The sequence below is a fragment of the Cygnus olor genome, chromosome 15, assembly GCF_009769625.2.
Source record: "Cygnus olor isolate bCygOlo1 chromosome 15, bCygOlo1.pri.v2, whole genome shotgun sequence".
NCBI classification, from domain to species: domain Eukaryota; kingdom Metazoa; phylum Chordata; class Aves; order Anseriformes; family Anatidae; genus Cygnus; species Cygnus olor.
The window spans coordinates 9,529,962-9,547,656 of record NC_049183.1 but is presented as its reverse complement, the minus strand read 5'-3'; the positions used below and the strand labels follow the sequence as shown (position 1 = coordinate 9,547,656).

General features: G+C 41.7%; 1 protein-coding gene across 1 annotated transcript in view; it reads right to left on the bottom strand.

The window, feature by feature from the left end:
• The window catches only part of LOC121078511 (acyl-coenzyme A synthetase ACSM4, mitochondrial-like), a 122,835-nt gene that overhangs the window by 82,682 nt on the left and 22,458 nt on the right, over positions 1-17,695 (bottom strand). Inside the window, 3 exon segments of the mRNA XM_040574777.1 lie at positions 1,444-1,605; positions 10,884-10,941; positions 12,195-12,287. The gene's annotated coding sequence lies outside the window, so the exon portion shown is untranslated.

The following is a 17,695-nucleotide window of genomic DNA, read 5'->3' as shown; positions in this document are numbered from 1 at the left end:
GGGAGGAAGGGCGCCAGGACCTCGTCCTCTACAGTTACAGAACAAGACCCTGAATTCCTGGCGTTTAGAAACAACAGAGCAGTCTCCAGCTGTTTTTCTTGTTTTCTCTGTCAGATGGAGAAACTTTTCCAAAGCAACTGCCTCGGCACAATAGATGGATGATGGCTTGCACAGTAGGGTAAGAGCAGGAAGCAATGAACTGGCTGGCTGGATTAATACCATCATTAAATAATAGCAATGTGTATTTCAGAGCCTCATTTTGCAGGGCTCCAGACCTCATTTTATGCTCTTGATTCACTCTCCCATTGTAACAAGCCTGTACCTTACTTTGCGCTACTCTGTATTTCGTTCTTGAACACTCCTCTTCCTGCTGGTTAAGGACAGGGAATAATGGAGAAGTAAGCGCAACTATCTGGTGTGATGCTATCAGACACAGCATGGATGTAGCAATAAGCATTACGTGCCATCAGCATTCATTCTGCTTGAAAGACAGCTTCTCCCTTTGTGCAGTCCTGGCGTGCACCCTGCAACAACCCGGTCAGCGGGGGAAAAAGGCAGGGTGGATTTCACAGGGAAGTTTACCTGATATTAACTCTTCATTAGGAGAACAGTTTCCTGCTCCACTGTGTCATCGAGGGGGACACCCTCTCCCTTGCTTTGAACAGAAGTTGCCCCTGCTCAGCTGGGCTGCAGCCAGGGCTTATTGCAAGGCAGAGGGGAACAGGGCTGGTTGAAAGCACCTTCATGACTGCAGCAAGAGCTTCCCCAACCTTGGCCTCACTCGGGTGGGATGCAGGAGCAGGCTCAGTGGAAATCATCCAAGTAACGCTGTGAGCTAATGGCCAATTTTCAGCTGAAGTCAGTGATCACAGCTACTTCTCCCTAAAGTGGCCAGAGAACCTGTCCTGAGGGGACAGGCACGCAGCACTCTGAGATGCATGTCTCCTGGGCAGATATAACTGCATTTAGCTGAGGTCCTGTCCTCCTGGGCTGCCTGCAAAGGGCAGGGAGGTGCTCCTGCCTCTGAGCGCTGCATAATCATAATAAATGCATTTGCTGAAAGAAATTAAACAACAACAGGTGTCCTTCAGAGCCCGAAATGGCTGTTAAAAGAATTTACATTCGTGAATAAACAGCATGAGAAATTGTCTGACAGCTTCTCGTTATTAAAATTAAGACCTGCTTAATCCCTGCCAATGTCAGTGGGACCCAAGATGACCTGCTAAGTGCTGGTCACAAAAGTTAATGTTGCCTAAGGGAAGTTTTCGTGAAAGCAGCCTATTTAAATATATATATATATATAATTTAAAAATATTTTGGAGTTGTCATTGCAGCAGTTGAAGTCAATGGCAAAATCCTACAGCTTTCAGGGAAGCAACAAAGCAGAACTTGTAGAGACTGTCTGCAAGTGCCCTGTGCAAGAGCACAGCCTGGGGGACTTACACTGGGAGGAATTCTGGTCCTGTGCAGGCAGCCAGTTTCTTTCCCAGTTGGATGTGCTCCAGTAAACGGTGCCGGAGGCAGAAGCTGCACACCCACTTGGAGAAAATTCACTGATCTGCTATGTGGCCTCCACAGCACCTTGCCAGTCCTTTTTTTCTCTGCCTGTAACACAAGGATGCCAGCAGTCATATATACTTTTTACATTTAATACACTTGGAAAGTTTCTCCCTAGAGTTATTGTTAAATTACCCCATTTGATGTACAAGATGTCCCACAACACCATTGTTTTGAGTGAGGCCTTAAAGACAAACCCAGAGGCACATACCACGTATGTTCAATGAGGCTTACTGGAAGCGATCTCAAGTAAGGTGGGGAAGGTTTTATGCTGACAGCCTTTCCTTTCTGTGTCATATTTTGTTGCTACTCAAAAGTAAAGGATTGATAGGTAAAACAATCCATTTGCAGCAGATCTGTCAAAATGTAAAAATATTGATATTTGAAGATGCCTGCCCACATGTAAAAGTAAGTTAAAATCAATAGGGATAAATTAGAACTTCTCCAGCTATATAAATGTTACAATAACAGAGCCTTAAGTGCATAAAATCCTGTATGGCAGATGATAAAAACAGTTGAAATGCACTTTTTACTACAGTTATAAGAGGCAAGGTAAAATATCAACTTTCTCCCATTCTAAATTTTGAACAGTATGTGTTTTTTCCACAGACACTGTTTTTCCAGAGTACTGGGAGTTCTACTGATGCCTGTTGTCGCGATCAGGCTCAAGCTCTGCTGCACCCACGCTGCTCCCCCTGGGGGACGTCTCCCCAGGCTTGGCCCAGGAGCACAGAGAAGCACCAACTGACTTTTTTCTTTTACTAAATGAGATGCCACCATTGGGATAATATGTTTTTATTTACCTTTTCCTTCCAAAGTGCATGAAGCATTACTTTTCAATAACATATTTGTTACTCCTGGACCTATATTATACCTCCTCCTATCTTGCATTTCCCTTCTTGTTTTTCAGTGACTCTAGCAAGTTTCTATCAGAGCTCCTTGCTCAAGCAAGTTGTTCTCCTGCATTTCCCTCTGATTATTTCATCGCCATGATGGCTGGCTGAGTTAGGCTGGAGGTAACAGAAGAACATGGTTTCCTGAGGAGCCGAAAACATGGTGTTACTCTGAACTTACCCCATGATTCCTGCCAGATCTTGGCCTGATAACTTCAAATCTTGATCATTAAATGAGGATAGCACTACCTCTCAGTCACGTTTCTGTTCCATTATAAATAAATATCACTCCTTTGTTACTTATAAAACTCTGTTAGTGACCCAAAGAAACTCTTTGTTCTTACAAGTGCCCAGTGACTGCCCACAGAAAGGGAACGAGCAGGTGACTAGCCTTGTAGCTTGTTTGAGAGTTCAGGTGTGGAGGATGATACCAGGAAGAGAACAGAAAAAAAATCCTTTTCCAAGTGGCTGCTGGACTTATTGGCAACCTCACATTTGGCCAGGACTTGTCTGTGAGAGGTTGGCAGCTATTCTCTTGGGCCTGAGAAAATATTGCTTTAAATACTTAAGATGGACTCTCAGGCTATACATTCTTCGGAACAGTTATGCTATTCATGAGGAGTTGCTCAAATGAGACTTTTCAATTGCTTACATGAGAGGAAGCGTTTGGCAACCTGACAGAGAAAACCAGATTTTTTTAGGAGAAGCTTTATCCCAAAGTGCAATTGTTTTGTCACACATTTCTTTCTCTCTCTCAAGGTTGAAAAGTTTTTGGCAGCAAAAACTGTAGAGCTTGCAAAAGGCACGGGTTTCCAGCATGGCGTGTCAGATGAACCTAATGAGACAGATCCTTGGCAGCTGCAAATGAGTGCAGCCCCGTTGACAACACCACAGCAAGGCTGATTTACACTTGCGGAAGATAGGGCCCAATATGTTTTAAACTTGGAGGCTGCCATTACAGCTCTGAATACAGCTTAATGCCTTTACTCTGTTTAAATAATGTGCACGATGCCATTGCCCTGAAGTGCGGTAATTGGATATTATACCATTCCAACAGTTTTGGTTGGCTTCTCCTTTCTCCTCATCTTTTTACTGTAAGCGTTCATGCAATTGCATGTAAATAGTTTTCTTTTATAGCTCTTGATTTAAAACAATTTTTTAAATACTATTTTCACTGCGTCTGTTCCAGTTGATTATTAGGCCTGAGAACCAGAATCTGGCTGTAGTATTTTCTTGACTCGAGGCTGTTAATGGTCCTGGTGCTCAAAGGAGTGGGGACATGCCGCAGGTTAAGCCCTTCGGCCCGATCTGTGCCCGTGCAGCTGTATCATTAGGAATGCACAATGTGCTCTTGGTTGCATGCAAACTGAGCTCTCTTAAGCAGCACAGAAAAATATTTCCCTGCCTAGTAAATGAGGTTTTACAGCTTGTGTTATTTGGGATGTGAGATCTTGTGACCACATTGCTTCATTTTGACCTGATAGATGGAGGGTCTAAAAATTTTACTTAAAATACCTGCTACTCACACCCACGTGCATTGGCATACATACATGCAAAACTGGGGATTTCCCATGCAAACAAATTTCCACATGCAAGCAAATGCATAATTTGACAATGCAGCTTTGTGCTCTTAAAGATGCACGCAAGTGGTTATAAACAATCCTAAACTGACAGGCATGAACAGTGCATGCAGATGTCTTACATAAACAGTAAGAGATCTGTGGAAGTGCTGTACAGGCGCAGTCATCCTTTGTTACTCCCTGGTAATATATGCCTAGCAAAAGTGGATTCTACAGCCTATTCTGTTTTCTTGAAAAGGCATGTCTCCCATTTTCACAGCTTTTTCTTGGCAGCAAGGTAATAATCAGGCCCTGAGTGCTAAGCAGAATTTTAAAAATCTATTTTTCATATTTATTAAAATTCCACAGTGTGTAGGCTCTCCAGAGAGTCATTAAATGATGAGTTCTTTATGCAAAATTTAATTTAACTAATTTCCTTACAAAACTCTCCATACAAAGCTTCCCAAAGTGTTTACCAGTGCAATAAACCATTACAGAGATTGTTTTAAGTTATTTGCCTCGAGACAAAATAGACATTTTGGAACATTTTGATTTCTGTCATCTAATAAATGAAGTGCTACAATAAACTTAATATCTGGCATCCCCATTATTTTTCCTTGCTTTACATCCTTCCGAGAGGTTCACCATGACATGAAAAGATAAATTGCTGTAATATTTCCTGCACATAGGAAAACATTTATTTTTTCCCCCAAGTTTGTCTTTTCAAGATGACTTGGTGTAAGTCGCCATATTTTTTTTCCTAAGTATGTTTAGTTTATAAAAGGGTGACCTCTAATTAGAGGTTAATTCACTGAATCTGAGAAATGTTCTATAATAAATGAGAAGTGTGGTTTGGACAGAGCCCCACTGGCTACGAATTGACCTTGTCCTTGATGTACGAGTGTCCAACAGACTTGACACTTCCTTAGTTTATTTAAAACATTGATGTTTTTAAGCTTGATCTTGTTTGTAGCTTTTACTGTATTTTTGATTATTCCTAACGATACCTTGCCAATATCTTATACTACAGTACAAACTCTTCCCATCATCACCAAAAATATTTTAATTGATGCAACTGAGAATCATGCCAGCTGTCCTAGGCTGGACACACTGGCAGCTCATCATGACTTTACGCGTGACCAAAGCGCTCCAGCTAACTGTCTCCATCTGCTAAATCTGTGGTTTGCAGTAAACGTTGCTGTCGTCTTGACACTACGTCCAGCTTGTGGGACACAGCTTCTACTGCCTGGGACACATCCTCATGCCCTGTTTGGAACTGACCCAGTGTGTACTGCTCATCTCTCCCTTCACTGCACACCTTAGCTGCCATTGCCAGCACTAATTTTGGCAGTGTTAGAAAGATATTTCACCTGGTCTCACCAGCCATTGTCACTGCCAAGAAGCCAAGCTCTCTTTGACCTTAATCTAGGGTTAGAGAAACAAACTGTAAAAAGTCCTTTTTGTGATCTTATCATTGCTTCTCAGTCTTGCCATCTAAATGTCAGCAAAAATGAATGCTTTACCTCAAACATGATCCCTGTGTCTCTCTATGAATACCTAGTGCTGTAGAGATGTTTAACCATTCTAGCTGCATTCGTTCGTTCATCGCATATTATGTCACTTAGCTTCTTGAATCATTACAATTTTAAGACTCACATTGTATGGGTTGTAAATACATTTGACGCAGTTTCCCTGCTATTGAACATAAAATTGAGCTTGCAAATGGAGAAACACTAAGCCCAAGCAGACTTTGTATAAATAATATCATACTATACCAATGATAATCTGGAAAAGAATAAATGCAAGAGTTAACTGAGTTTCAATGCATGCTCACTAGATACACACAATTTTCCTGTACAGGGAAAACCATATTTCAAAACATAAGTTAAATAAGGTTAGAAGATTTTGTAGTCTTAAAACCTAATTTATATCTAGTGCAGTATATTTACATCATGCCTTGCTGAAAGTTCCCACTTGAAGGTTTAAAACTACTGTGTTCAGAGCAGCAAAAGCACCCTCGTTACCAGCCCAACGAGAGGTTACACCAGGCTTCAGGCAGTCTCACCTATGCCCTGTGAAACAGTTTGCAAGATACTTCACAAGAACATGCAGATCCTGCATCCTGATCTGTTGACTCCTCCTGTAACATCTTCAGTTTTAAGCACATTTTTATAATTCAGCAAGGGTTGTGTTAACCCAGAGAAACCTTGCTGAGACTGCTATGATCCTTGCTCTAAAATGCTCCTGGACATCCAGTACTGCTACAGTTATTACACAGATATCTCAAAGGAGGGAATGGATGTCTAGCTACACCCCAGAGCTTTGCTAGCATCTGTAAGATGCTTTCACTGCCGTATAGCTCAAGCCTCAGCCTGCTCTCAAACCTAGAGTCACTTACCAAACCTTAAAGTCATGTACTTTATGTACATATTATATCTGAAGACAACTCGGAGAAAGCTTTCCATTTGCCTTTTCAGAAAGTCTCAGCTCTTAACTGCTGCAAGGATACATGCCAAAAAAGTTCCTCTTTCACTAACAGGCTGTAGTCCTGAAACTGATACTAGAAATCATTCATTACTAGCAGTTTCAGAGGGTTACATCAGTGTGTTATAACTTCAGCAAGATCTAAGGCTTTTTAATGAAACATCCCTATGCTCACCCATAACAATGTCATCTCTCTCAGCAATCTTTTAATTCAAAATGCATTGTCTGTTGCGGTATTTCAGGTTTAGTCTGACTGTACATATCAACACTACCAATGCATAATCAGAGCTTATGAAGCTAATTTGGCCAAAAAAGTGACTTTATACAAACAAAGTCAATGTTTGCATGCCTCAGTATCTGGTATATGCTCAGCTGCACTAAAAGTGGGTTCTGAATAAATGCAGGAAGAAGATAGCAAGAGCACCAGCTACTGAGTCATGCAAGCCCTAACTGTGTTTGCATAAAATCTACTTGATTGGCTCCCTAATGATGTAGGCCTCGAGTTTCCACTGATTGTATCTGCTTCTGCATTTGAATCAGAATATGCAGCCTCAATACCCATGTTTAGAAATATTTCGATACCTCCTCTAGGATAGGATATACATGAATTGGTAAAAGCATGCCATGTGGTACTCTCTGGTTCAAAAGCAGCCTGTTCCTTCATTCTGGGAAGGTTTCCACCACCTCTCTGCCCCCTGTCCCTTTAAAAGCTCACTCACAGCTCTATCAGTTAGGAAGATTTCTGTAGATTTGCCTTGTATGAGGCCAAAGCTCCCTCTGAATACTACAGGCACAGCTCTCTCCATAGACAAAAGAGGTTTCATGTTCACTGCACTGGCTATGCCCACACTTTGCAGTACCTGAAAGAGCTGCCCTTCCTTTCGCCACGCTGTAAGAATCTTTGAGGAGCATAAATAAAAATTGAGTGTGAAAAAAAATCTCTTCAAAGCTCCATTTGGAGGATCTCAACTGTGATGCCTGGCTCTCAGTAGGAGTTTGAGGTAGTGCAGGAAAGAATTATATCAGAGTCAAGGTCTATCTTATAGCTAAGAGAAAGGAACACTACCCTTTGTATTGCAGTGGTATAATGAATAGAAGAAAATATATATGGAATGAAATTAACTGGAGCCTGTGGAGTTTCCTTTATTCAAGACTCAATTTAACTCACTGCTTTCTAAATAGATTGCGGTTCTTGTATCTAGTTTAAAAAAAAAAAAAAAAAAAGCCCTTTCACTGTCAGTAACTATAAAGCAGTCCTGGATTACATAGGAAATGTCTCAGCAGAATGCTAATAAAATGATGCAGTGAAGTATTTGAGGATGAGAACATACCTTTATATGAATAGCTGGGATTAACTTCATGTTGTATGATAGGAAAACATATGCAAATAACAAACTCACAGTCATTTGTTCTCCCCTTTTGTCATATTGGCAAAAATTCACTAGTACAGGAATCTCTGAGAAAGTCAACACTTTTCCCAAGAAAGGAACAGTGAAGGTGTTAGAATTAGCCAAAATTTCTATTATTTCTGTTTGATTAAGTAGATTAAGGGCTGAAGATCACTCAGTGCATCACAGTAGTGCTCCATATTTTATATTTCTACATGTAAGATCTGACCTTTACAGTCTGCTGAAGTATAGGACCCAGCTCTCATCTGCTGTAAACTGGTACAACTCCAGCTGAAAATACTGGTTTATACCAAAATTACTGGCTTATACCACTTAAGCACTGGCCACGGAAGTCAGGATAGGTACACATTGGAATTCCCACTGTGTACTCCCACAAACTGGGCTGCTGATGGATGATCTTGTCATCTTCTCATTAGCTTTACATAAAGTGAATGCTTCCACTTATTTGCTTCTCAGGCTTTTCTAGCTTTGAAAATCTGCCTTGTAGCTAGCGAAGCATCATCAAGGCTACAAAATCTCTTTGAAGTGTGGCAGTATTCCTGCTCAGGATTTATGATTCCACCAGGTCAATGAGACTTTAGTTTAGGAACTGTATAGAACAAATATTACTAATGAATTCTACCCTTGAGAACCCCACTGCAAATCTGCTACAAGAGCCCGGATGGGTCATTAATCAGGTATCTTTGTTTTAGTGCTCTTTGGAAACTACTGTGAGAGTGGAATCACAGAAAAAAGATATGCAGAGCATCATTCCTCACTTTCAAAAACATTATTTACCAACCCATTAGGCCGTCAAAACAGCATCCAGATGTTACTGCAGCCCTTTCAGATCTTTATACATATGTCTCAATGCAGAGAAACTCAAGCTGAATACGTAATAGCAATTACAAGACACATCTGCAGGGCTCCTTATTCCATTTGAAAATTCGTCAGCTATTCTGTCTTTGCTTTGTTTGTGTTCTTGAAACATGATTTGGCAAAATAAATACAATGAGAGATCAGATCAACATTCTTTGTTGAAATGCACTGCCTTTCATTTATTTGATGGTATATACTGCTCCCTGTTTCACTGGGTTTCATTTCCATGTTAGTGAGCATTTGTGGTATTCATCACGGCTGCCAAATCTTGTACTTTACATCTTAGTATTGATCTTTATTTATTCTGCCCTTGATGAGGAATCCCAGAGTTAAAGACTCTCTGATCTCAGAGGCAAAGCCTCCTCATGCATGTCATATATACTAGGCTGGTATCAGAGAAGAGCTGTACAAAATGCTCCTACCCAGGAGGAGGCTGACGGTGATGTTAATTCCCCCCTCTGCTCATCACTAGGGCTTTTCTCAGGAGAGACCGACTCCTTTGGTACATATTCAAACTCACTTTGTAGATTGGAATCTCATTCATACTCCCAGAATACACACTGAAGCAGTCCTTTGGGTCCAAAATACAGAGCACTACGTAGTCCCTGCTGAAGAGCCAGGAAATAGCTGTGATATCACATGGCCTCCCAGAGGACAGCTTTGAGCACTGGAGTGATGCTCCCCGTGTGCTGCAGTTTCACAGCCATCCAAAACCCAGCGAGAACAAGAGCGTAAACACAGCCCACTCATCCACCTTACACCAGAGCAGCAAAGTCAGCTATCGGCATGCCTGTGCATACTATTACTCGGTGCTGTTTATGCTGTTTACTGGGGGAAAAGCAAACAATCCAGCAGTAGGCTAGAAAGGGAACTGAGTTCAGGTGACGGGAGAACTACACTGAACCTGGCTTCAGAAGTTCAGTAGTGCAGGTAACACTTGGGTGGTAAAGTTAATGAAAGACACAAATTCCAGAAATGAGGATTACTGCACAGTCCATTAACTATTCTCGAAACTTTTCATCATATCCAGGGCTTACCTGAGAATATAAAATCCTCCTGAGCATGGTAAACTGAGACGTCTCTCCCCAACATTCACCTAGGGGAGAATCTAATTGCAGGGAAACATAACACAAGCGGTGAGAAGACACAAACTTCTGCACCTGCACTTAACCTGACTGGTGAGTTCAGGTGTCAGTCGTGGGGTAGCACTGAGAAGGGAGCCTTATCGGAGTTCAGAGGAAAATGATTCATCAAGAGAGAGGTGAATAAGTCAGGCTGTCTTCCACCGATTTGAGTGGGATCACAAATCTACTATAGGGCATGCCTTGATGACGACAAAGGGGATTATCAAGCCCATGGCTCTATGAAGAAATGGCAACGCACACAGAAATCCATGAACAGAGCCCTCAATTAGAACAAGTCCTAAAATACTCTCTAAAAAAGACACCCATAGTCTATAGTTCAAGGATAACAACACCTTTCCCATCTTTAATCTTTTAATTTGCCTTTATCTGTGATTTTTGCTATCCTGGTCTCAGCTACACAGATCTGTCAGGATGGGTTTGTCCTCCTCCATATTTTCTGATTTGGAACCATGACATGGGATACTTTAGAGGACTTAAAGCATATATTTTTTTTAAGTCTTGGTTTAAATGCTGTAGTGGAAACAACCCAGAACAGATCATGACTGTTGTAGCAAGCCTAAGTGAATGCCTGCTTTGTCAGCAGAAATCCAGCAACCCAGACACTGGTGACTCGATTTCAGTCTGCTTCCTAGGAGCTTCTGGCTGAATTTTTCTCTCCCCCCTGCAGTGGCAGTTTTTTAGACACTCATAAATCCTTTGTTGTTGTTGTTTTTCTCACCTAAACTCACCCTTTTTCAGGTATGAGCTCAACTACAAAACATGGCTTAGTCAGAGCTAACCCTTGCAGAGGAACAAAACCCTTTGACTACTAAAGAAGCAATTTGCCTATTCTCTCTTTGGCATAATATGCAAATACCACGGCTACTATTATAAAGAGAGCCTAGTAACAAATCTATAGGCAGGACATAAAGTATTATACACAGCTCCACAAACTTCAGTAGGTCTCTAAATGCAAACTAGTCTAACTCGAATACATACCTGGATCATGGCGGTCGAGAGTCTTGACATCCACTTTTCAAAATGTCTTTGGGAAAATCTGTGGCGAATAATACCAGGAAACCACTTCCCATTCAAACATTTCCAAAGGCAGGCAGTTTGTTGGTGTTGAAGGCAGCCATTTGCACTCTCAGTGCGGTATTTTTGGTGTGTCTGCGGTGCTACGGCCCATGTGCTGTAAGTCACAGAATGAGATTAGCTGATATTTTCTTTATAAGCACAGAGCCATGGAAGCATGCAGTGCCTCTGAGGTCCAAAGCCCTGCAAAAATCATAGCCTGTAGGGAGTTACTTTTCTATAAGCATGTAGAATAATTGCTTTGTAGCCAGAATCTCTGATTTGAAAATGAGTTTTTTTTCTCATTTCATCATTCCCTTTATTAGGACACACACTAATCCTTGTCCCAGCAGGCACAGCCATGCACTCACCAGGGGTGACCTTCTGGGAGTGACCGCATTTACTTATCTATCTGTCATCCAGGATCTAAGAACTGGGGAGCCTGTATGCTGTTTACAGCAAATAGCATTCATCATCCAAAAGACAGCCTTATTGTACTTGTATTAAACTATGTTAATTGCACCTAATGGGGGGAAACAGATCTAGCAGATAATGTCCTCAGCTGAAAGCTGGGGAGCTGAACCTGATTGCAACCTGATCACTTGTAGGGTGAAACTTTACCATTGGAACAAACAGCTTGAGTGACTTGGCTCTCAGGACAAGCAGCAACACATCTTTATGCTGTCTAGTCATTTTGACCATAATGACAAGTGAATGACATTATCTGGTGATGATCACACTTTCTTCTAGACAAATCTGAGCACTCGGATGAACATTAAGCTAATTTGATACACATTGATTGAGGATGAGGCTAGAGACAGTCATCCAGTTTCTCTGCGCTTCAGCTTCCCATTTGTAAAATGGATATAATATTTCTTCAGGGGTGATGCAAGGACAAGTGAGTTCAAATTTGCAAAGGTCTTCATAATTGTTACTGATGGGGGGGAGGCACAGCTCCAATACTGCTGTGATCTGATCGGGACAGCCCACTGCAGCCCTCCCTATAACACCACACACAAGATGCTTCGAAGTGCTATTCACCACGGGGGTGGACTGCCACCCTGTTAGCCCCACCCCATAATGTACATCTAATAGTTCTTTCTACATGATTCTCATTTTTTTCATAATGTTCTATATACGACTATACTTGAGAGCTACAGATACATTTAACCCCCAAACCACAGCCTCTTTTGTTGTATAACACAAAGTGATCTTGAATTCAGCCTCTTGTGCTACCTTAATCCAGCAAATCATCACAGTTCACATCTCTGAGCCTTGGGGTTTTCCGTCCAGATAGGTTTGCAGATTAAAATTAGACTCTGTTCCTACCTAGCAGAAGAAGAACGGGTCCATATTTACAGGCTGATGAAGAATTGGTAATACAGTTTCTCTCTTTATCTCCTGAAATAATATTTAGCATCCAACCAAAACTACTCATACAACTGAAAAAGTGAATATATCAACGTATAGACACATAAAGATGCCTACAAGAATTTCTGTTATTAGGTCAGTGCTAAGCTACCAGCTACAGAGGACTTTCGCTGTAGATGATGACCCTTACCTCACACTTAGGTCTGCAGCGAGTGAATCAAGAATGAATTCCTACAGACAAGGGGCATCTCTTCTAGAGGAGCTATTTCCGTGATTTCAGCGGAGCTGTCCTGAGCTGCACCAGCTGATGCAGCAGCTCACTGCGGATACTTATGGTTGTAAATCTGCTGAATAAAATGCTCCAGAAGAAAAAAAAAAGTCTCAGTAATAACTCAATTATTTCAAAAGTTCCACTGTAAATCAGCAAGACTACCTATACGGGACTTTAAAGTGACCAGACTCGTAGCTTTGGGTTAGTTCATTAATGTCAGGGAACAGCTGTGCTGTGGCTGCTCTGTGTATTTACCACACTGGTTGGAAAAGCATCTTACATGCTGCAGGTAATGTAGCTCTGTAGCTAGGCTTTCTAATAACCAGTTTTGCTTTGCAAAGATGTACGAAAGCTATAAACAACGACAATACCTGCAGGTTCGTCTTTTATTATTTTTCCTTTGTAGAAAAGCAAACTCCAGCATATCAGCGTATGCAAGAGCCAATAAAAATGGGGACCAGGACACAGGAGGCTCTTATGAATCAAATTAATAAATTCATGTAAATCTATGCCTACATTGTTATACTGATCTATGCAGATTCCTTTTGTTCATTTAAGATGCCACCAGGTTATTTGTGTCTGCATTAGGGGATCATCCCCCACCAGGCATTACTGATTTGCTCAGTAAGTGTCGCAACCCAAAGGCGAGCAACTGCAGCTAAGTTCACATTCACTTACTCCACAGCCCAGGCTTTATTTTACCTTCTGTCCAAACAGCATGCCATGACCACCATGTTTACCTGTTTGACTTGCAGCGCCACCTCCGAATCTCCCAGGAACGGAGGCAAAATTCAGCTTTGTGTTAGTAAGAGGAGTCAGGACATGCCACTGGGGAGCCCCACCTCTCCTACAGCCAGTTCCCAGAGGCCCGGGACAAGGAGATGCCTCCGCTGCAGGCTGAGATTTCGACCAGCTCCATTCTCACTTCAATCTCAAAATACTATATTCAATTACATAACTGAATTCATGTCTGATTTAGCCATATCTCATCGATGATTAAACAAACTTATTATTGCACTTCTATCTAATCCATGAGGCATCACACTGAAATAGCACATCGGGAAGAAATGGAACCAACGGAGCAGTTCTGGACAAAGGTCCAGCAGAAGGACGAAACCCTGACAGTGACATTTAACAAGCGCCTGCATTACCACTTTGAAGAGCTTCACTGTTTCAGGCTCCCCAGCTCCCTGCAGCTGGCAGACAAGATCATCATTATCAGTTACCAAATGCTGGTTTTCAGCGTGAAGCACAAAGTAGTGCAAGCATTGTACTAGAGAGGCTGAGGTGCGGCGGTTCGCTCCAGCAGCTGGGGCTGCCAGAGAGCTCCTTCACACTGCATGGAGCCTTCCCACACAGGTAACAACGATCCCAATGCTCTGCACCCCCTGTGGTTTGGGCTGGATGGCTGAAAGGCGACGTTTCCTCCAGAGCAACTCAAAGCACAATGAAGTCAACAGAAGGCTTCAGCTTTCAGGAGCCATCAGGCCACGCTTTTGTTGCTGCAGTTGAGATCTGCACTGGAGATGCTTTGATGTAGCCAAGAACATTCAGTGGCAAAGAATTACCGGTGAAACCACTGCACCCTTTGAGAATGCTTTTCACCTTTTGCTGCCAGAGGCCAGGTTTTACTGGCACGCCATAGCTCCAGCCTTCTCTCTCAGGCATTTTGGAGATGTGGTCATTTAAGGACAAGGAGGAAGAATCAGTAATGTGCTGTCTTGGCAAGCCTCTGAGGCTCACCTCCATTTAAAAACTGCCAATGGGCCAACCAAATACAAGAAAGTTTTCATTAAGCTGTTGCCGAAATGCATTTCACTGTTTTTAAAAGATCATACCCCTGGCCAAAAAAAAAAATTAAAAAATCCATGCAGAATTGTTAGTTAAATCTCTACAAGGAAATGTAAAACTACCATGCATTTTTGAGATTTTCTAGAAATCTGAAGGGTGTTGAACTAAAATTCCTGGACCAAAATCCCTCCTTAAAGCTGCTATCCCAGGTAGTATTCATGCCACAGGCTCTCAATCACCAGCTAGATTTAGATGCAGCCCAGGCAACAGATATTATTTGCCTAACTGGCATCAGCAAAACCCGAACCTTTTCCTTCAGTTCGCAGTTCACGCCATGTAAAGCCAATGCTCTACCACCAGTTTGGTTTGGTTAATTTTACCCTATTATTTCCCATAGCTGCCCAGTATAATTACCTGATCTATAATTTATGTTGTTATTCAGAGTAGTATAAATAGTTTACTTTATTTCTGCAAGAGCACAGCATGTCCAGATTGCATCAATATTTTATTTTTCTTTCTTTATGTATGTATGTGGTTATCTAGGTGCTTACTAATTATGGAATTATTACAATAGCTAAGAATAAGTTGCAACTGAAAAGATGAAAAAATAAGACTGGAAATAAAATGTGTCCCAGATGGTGTCTGCTCTATCTTTTGTGCCTGCTGAGTACCTTAAAGCAAGCATGGTTCCAAAGCATTTCCAAGGAGCTAAACCCACCTCTGTGGTGGCAGCGGCCAGGGACGTGACATCTTCCTTCAGAGAGCAAACAGAGACTTTACAAGACACAGAGCTTTGTCCTAGAAATCCCAATTTCCAATCTCTTGCTGCTAACCTAAATACCTTCCCAAACCAATCTGCATCCAGCTCAGAAGATCCCCACTGGGTGCATATGAAGGCAAACGAAACCTAAATGTAAATCACGTGGGGCCACAATGCATTATTCTGATTAGTGGTGTCTCTCACATCTCCAGAAACTGTAACAACGTTGTCTTAACTGGCAGGTTGGAATTGAACCACTTGTATTTTGCAGGGTTCTTAAAAGCAAATGAGATCCTTAAGGAAGTCTTTTTTAATCACCAATTTAAATTCCATCATCTTGACAGTGATAAAAAGTGACACCCAAAATTCAAGCAAGAAAGGTTTGACAGGTTTCCTGGAATTAAAAGGAGCTTTATGCAAATAAGCATGTTTACAAGAAGGGAAACAACATCCTCATTTATTAAAAAGTGACTCGGGTAATTAAACAAAAATTGGAAAATTCTGTGTTGGTGCAATTTTATCGTAATGCAGCAAGACCATTAACAAATCCAGCCTTCTGATAGATTACTTGGTGGTGGTAGCTTCTGAAGCATTTAGCTTTTAATGTCTGATTCCAGATTAAGTGGTCTAAATACATGCAGAAAGTAGCAGCAAGTTCCAGAAAGTTTATGAAACTGACCTTGCATCACTTGCATATCACGAGTCTGAGCAGATTCAATTCAGAGTGCAAACACACTGTATGAATTGTTCAATCACATTTACTTTGGACCATGTAAAAGGAAAAAGAAGGGCTATGGATGGGATTTCCTGATAGATGGGACAAGGAAGACACAAGCAACACTGGTACATGCTACTCAGTTGCTCTGCAGATGGGCTGCGTGCATATCAAAGAAACTCTCCTGCTCTCAGAGAAGCTACAAGCTCTGTCGTTAATGCTGTGTGCTTCATGTCTCACCGACACACAAAATTAAACAATGTGAATTATAACGCAGGTACAAAATGTAAACCTCTATGTTAAAATCCTATACCCTCATTCAAAAATCACATAACTTTTCCTTTTTACATAAAAAAATACTTACTGAAACCTCCTGGTATTCATACAGAAATGCCAATGGATGCAATGGATGATTTCAGCAAAACTCTTACCCTGCAGCTGCTCAAATATTGTGAAATTTTGAGAGAGAAACTGAAGGTTTTTTTGCCCCTCACCCCCCCCCCTTTTTTTTTTTTCCTGTAATAGCTAATGGACAAGTAAAGGAGGAAAAGTTGAAGATCCAACATTTTAATGACGAATTGCATTGAACATTTTGGAGTTGCTTGCTCAGCCGTGGAGTTGGCTGAAATTTTGAGTAATCAATGGATTTTTGAAAAATCTAAATAGCCAGTAAATAAATGCTAAAAAATCCCCTACTTTTAAAACATTTTTCCCCTGGGTCTTTTCCCTTCTACAGCATTTTCACAAGCTTCCCAAAACCCAATTCACTTCTCAAGCTCTCCAAGTACTGTAATACATTGTCACAGCTCTCCTGCAGCAGTACATCATCTTTCATGCCACTGTACAGCCACCATAAAGACAGCATCCCTTAGTGGGACTGCTGTCTTGATGTAATATAAATAATTATAACGACTGCTCAGAAGGGAAATTTCAAATCTCACAGTCCCTCACCTTCCCTTCAAGAAATAAAGGCGGTTCTGAAAAATGGAATAATATGATTTATATGCAATTTTATGTCTCTGAATTTTTTTTGAATTTCCCCCTGATTTTTCTAATACTAAATCGTAGTGTTACTATAGCCTATATATGGTACTTAAAGAACAAATGAGTACCGATGGGAGCAGTTTTCTGGGACGTATACATAGGCTTGTACAGGTAGCCCATCATTACTACAGTTAACATCACACAGTTCCCATCCCACTAGAATATTCAGGCACAAAGTACTGTGGGCAGCAAAGCAGCCGCCTGCCAGCAGACCATTAGTTAGCTCACGCCAGACACTACATACATTATTTGTGGCAGGCTTCTACTTTAAGAATAATGATAAAAAAGCTTGTAATAAGAAGAAGCCCCAAACGGTCCATCACTAGGAACCGCACAGCCTTTGCAAATGCTTCAGCCAGCCTGATGTGCTGGATTAAACCTGACACCAACTGGACAAAACACTGATGTCTCTGGCAAAACAACTCAATTTATTTAAGGGAAGATCATGTCCAACTTCCCAAATACCAGGAAGCTTCGGAGGAGGGGATCTCTTTGAGCCCAGGGCTGAGAGAGTTCACCACTACGAGCTGCACCTTGGTCTGTGGGTGGCTGCACTCAGAGTGCCCTTACCTACAGCCTGGGCGTACCAGGAGCCCCAGCCATGAGCACGCAGAAAATACAGAAATACCCTGGGTCCTATAGAAATACACCAACAGCAGAGACCTGAGTCACTTCCACCTGCATTCGCCCCCAAACCAGGACTGCTGGTGCAAAACCATTGGGGTAGAAATGAATCATTTGGGCTGGGAAACCATCTGATTGCATCCCTGTGTTGCTGCCAAAAG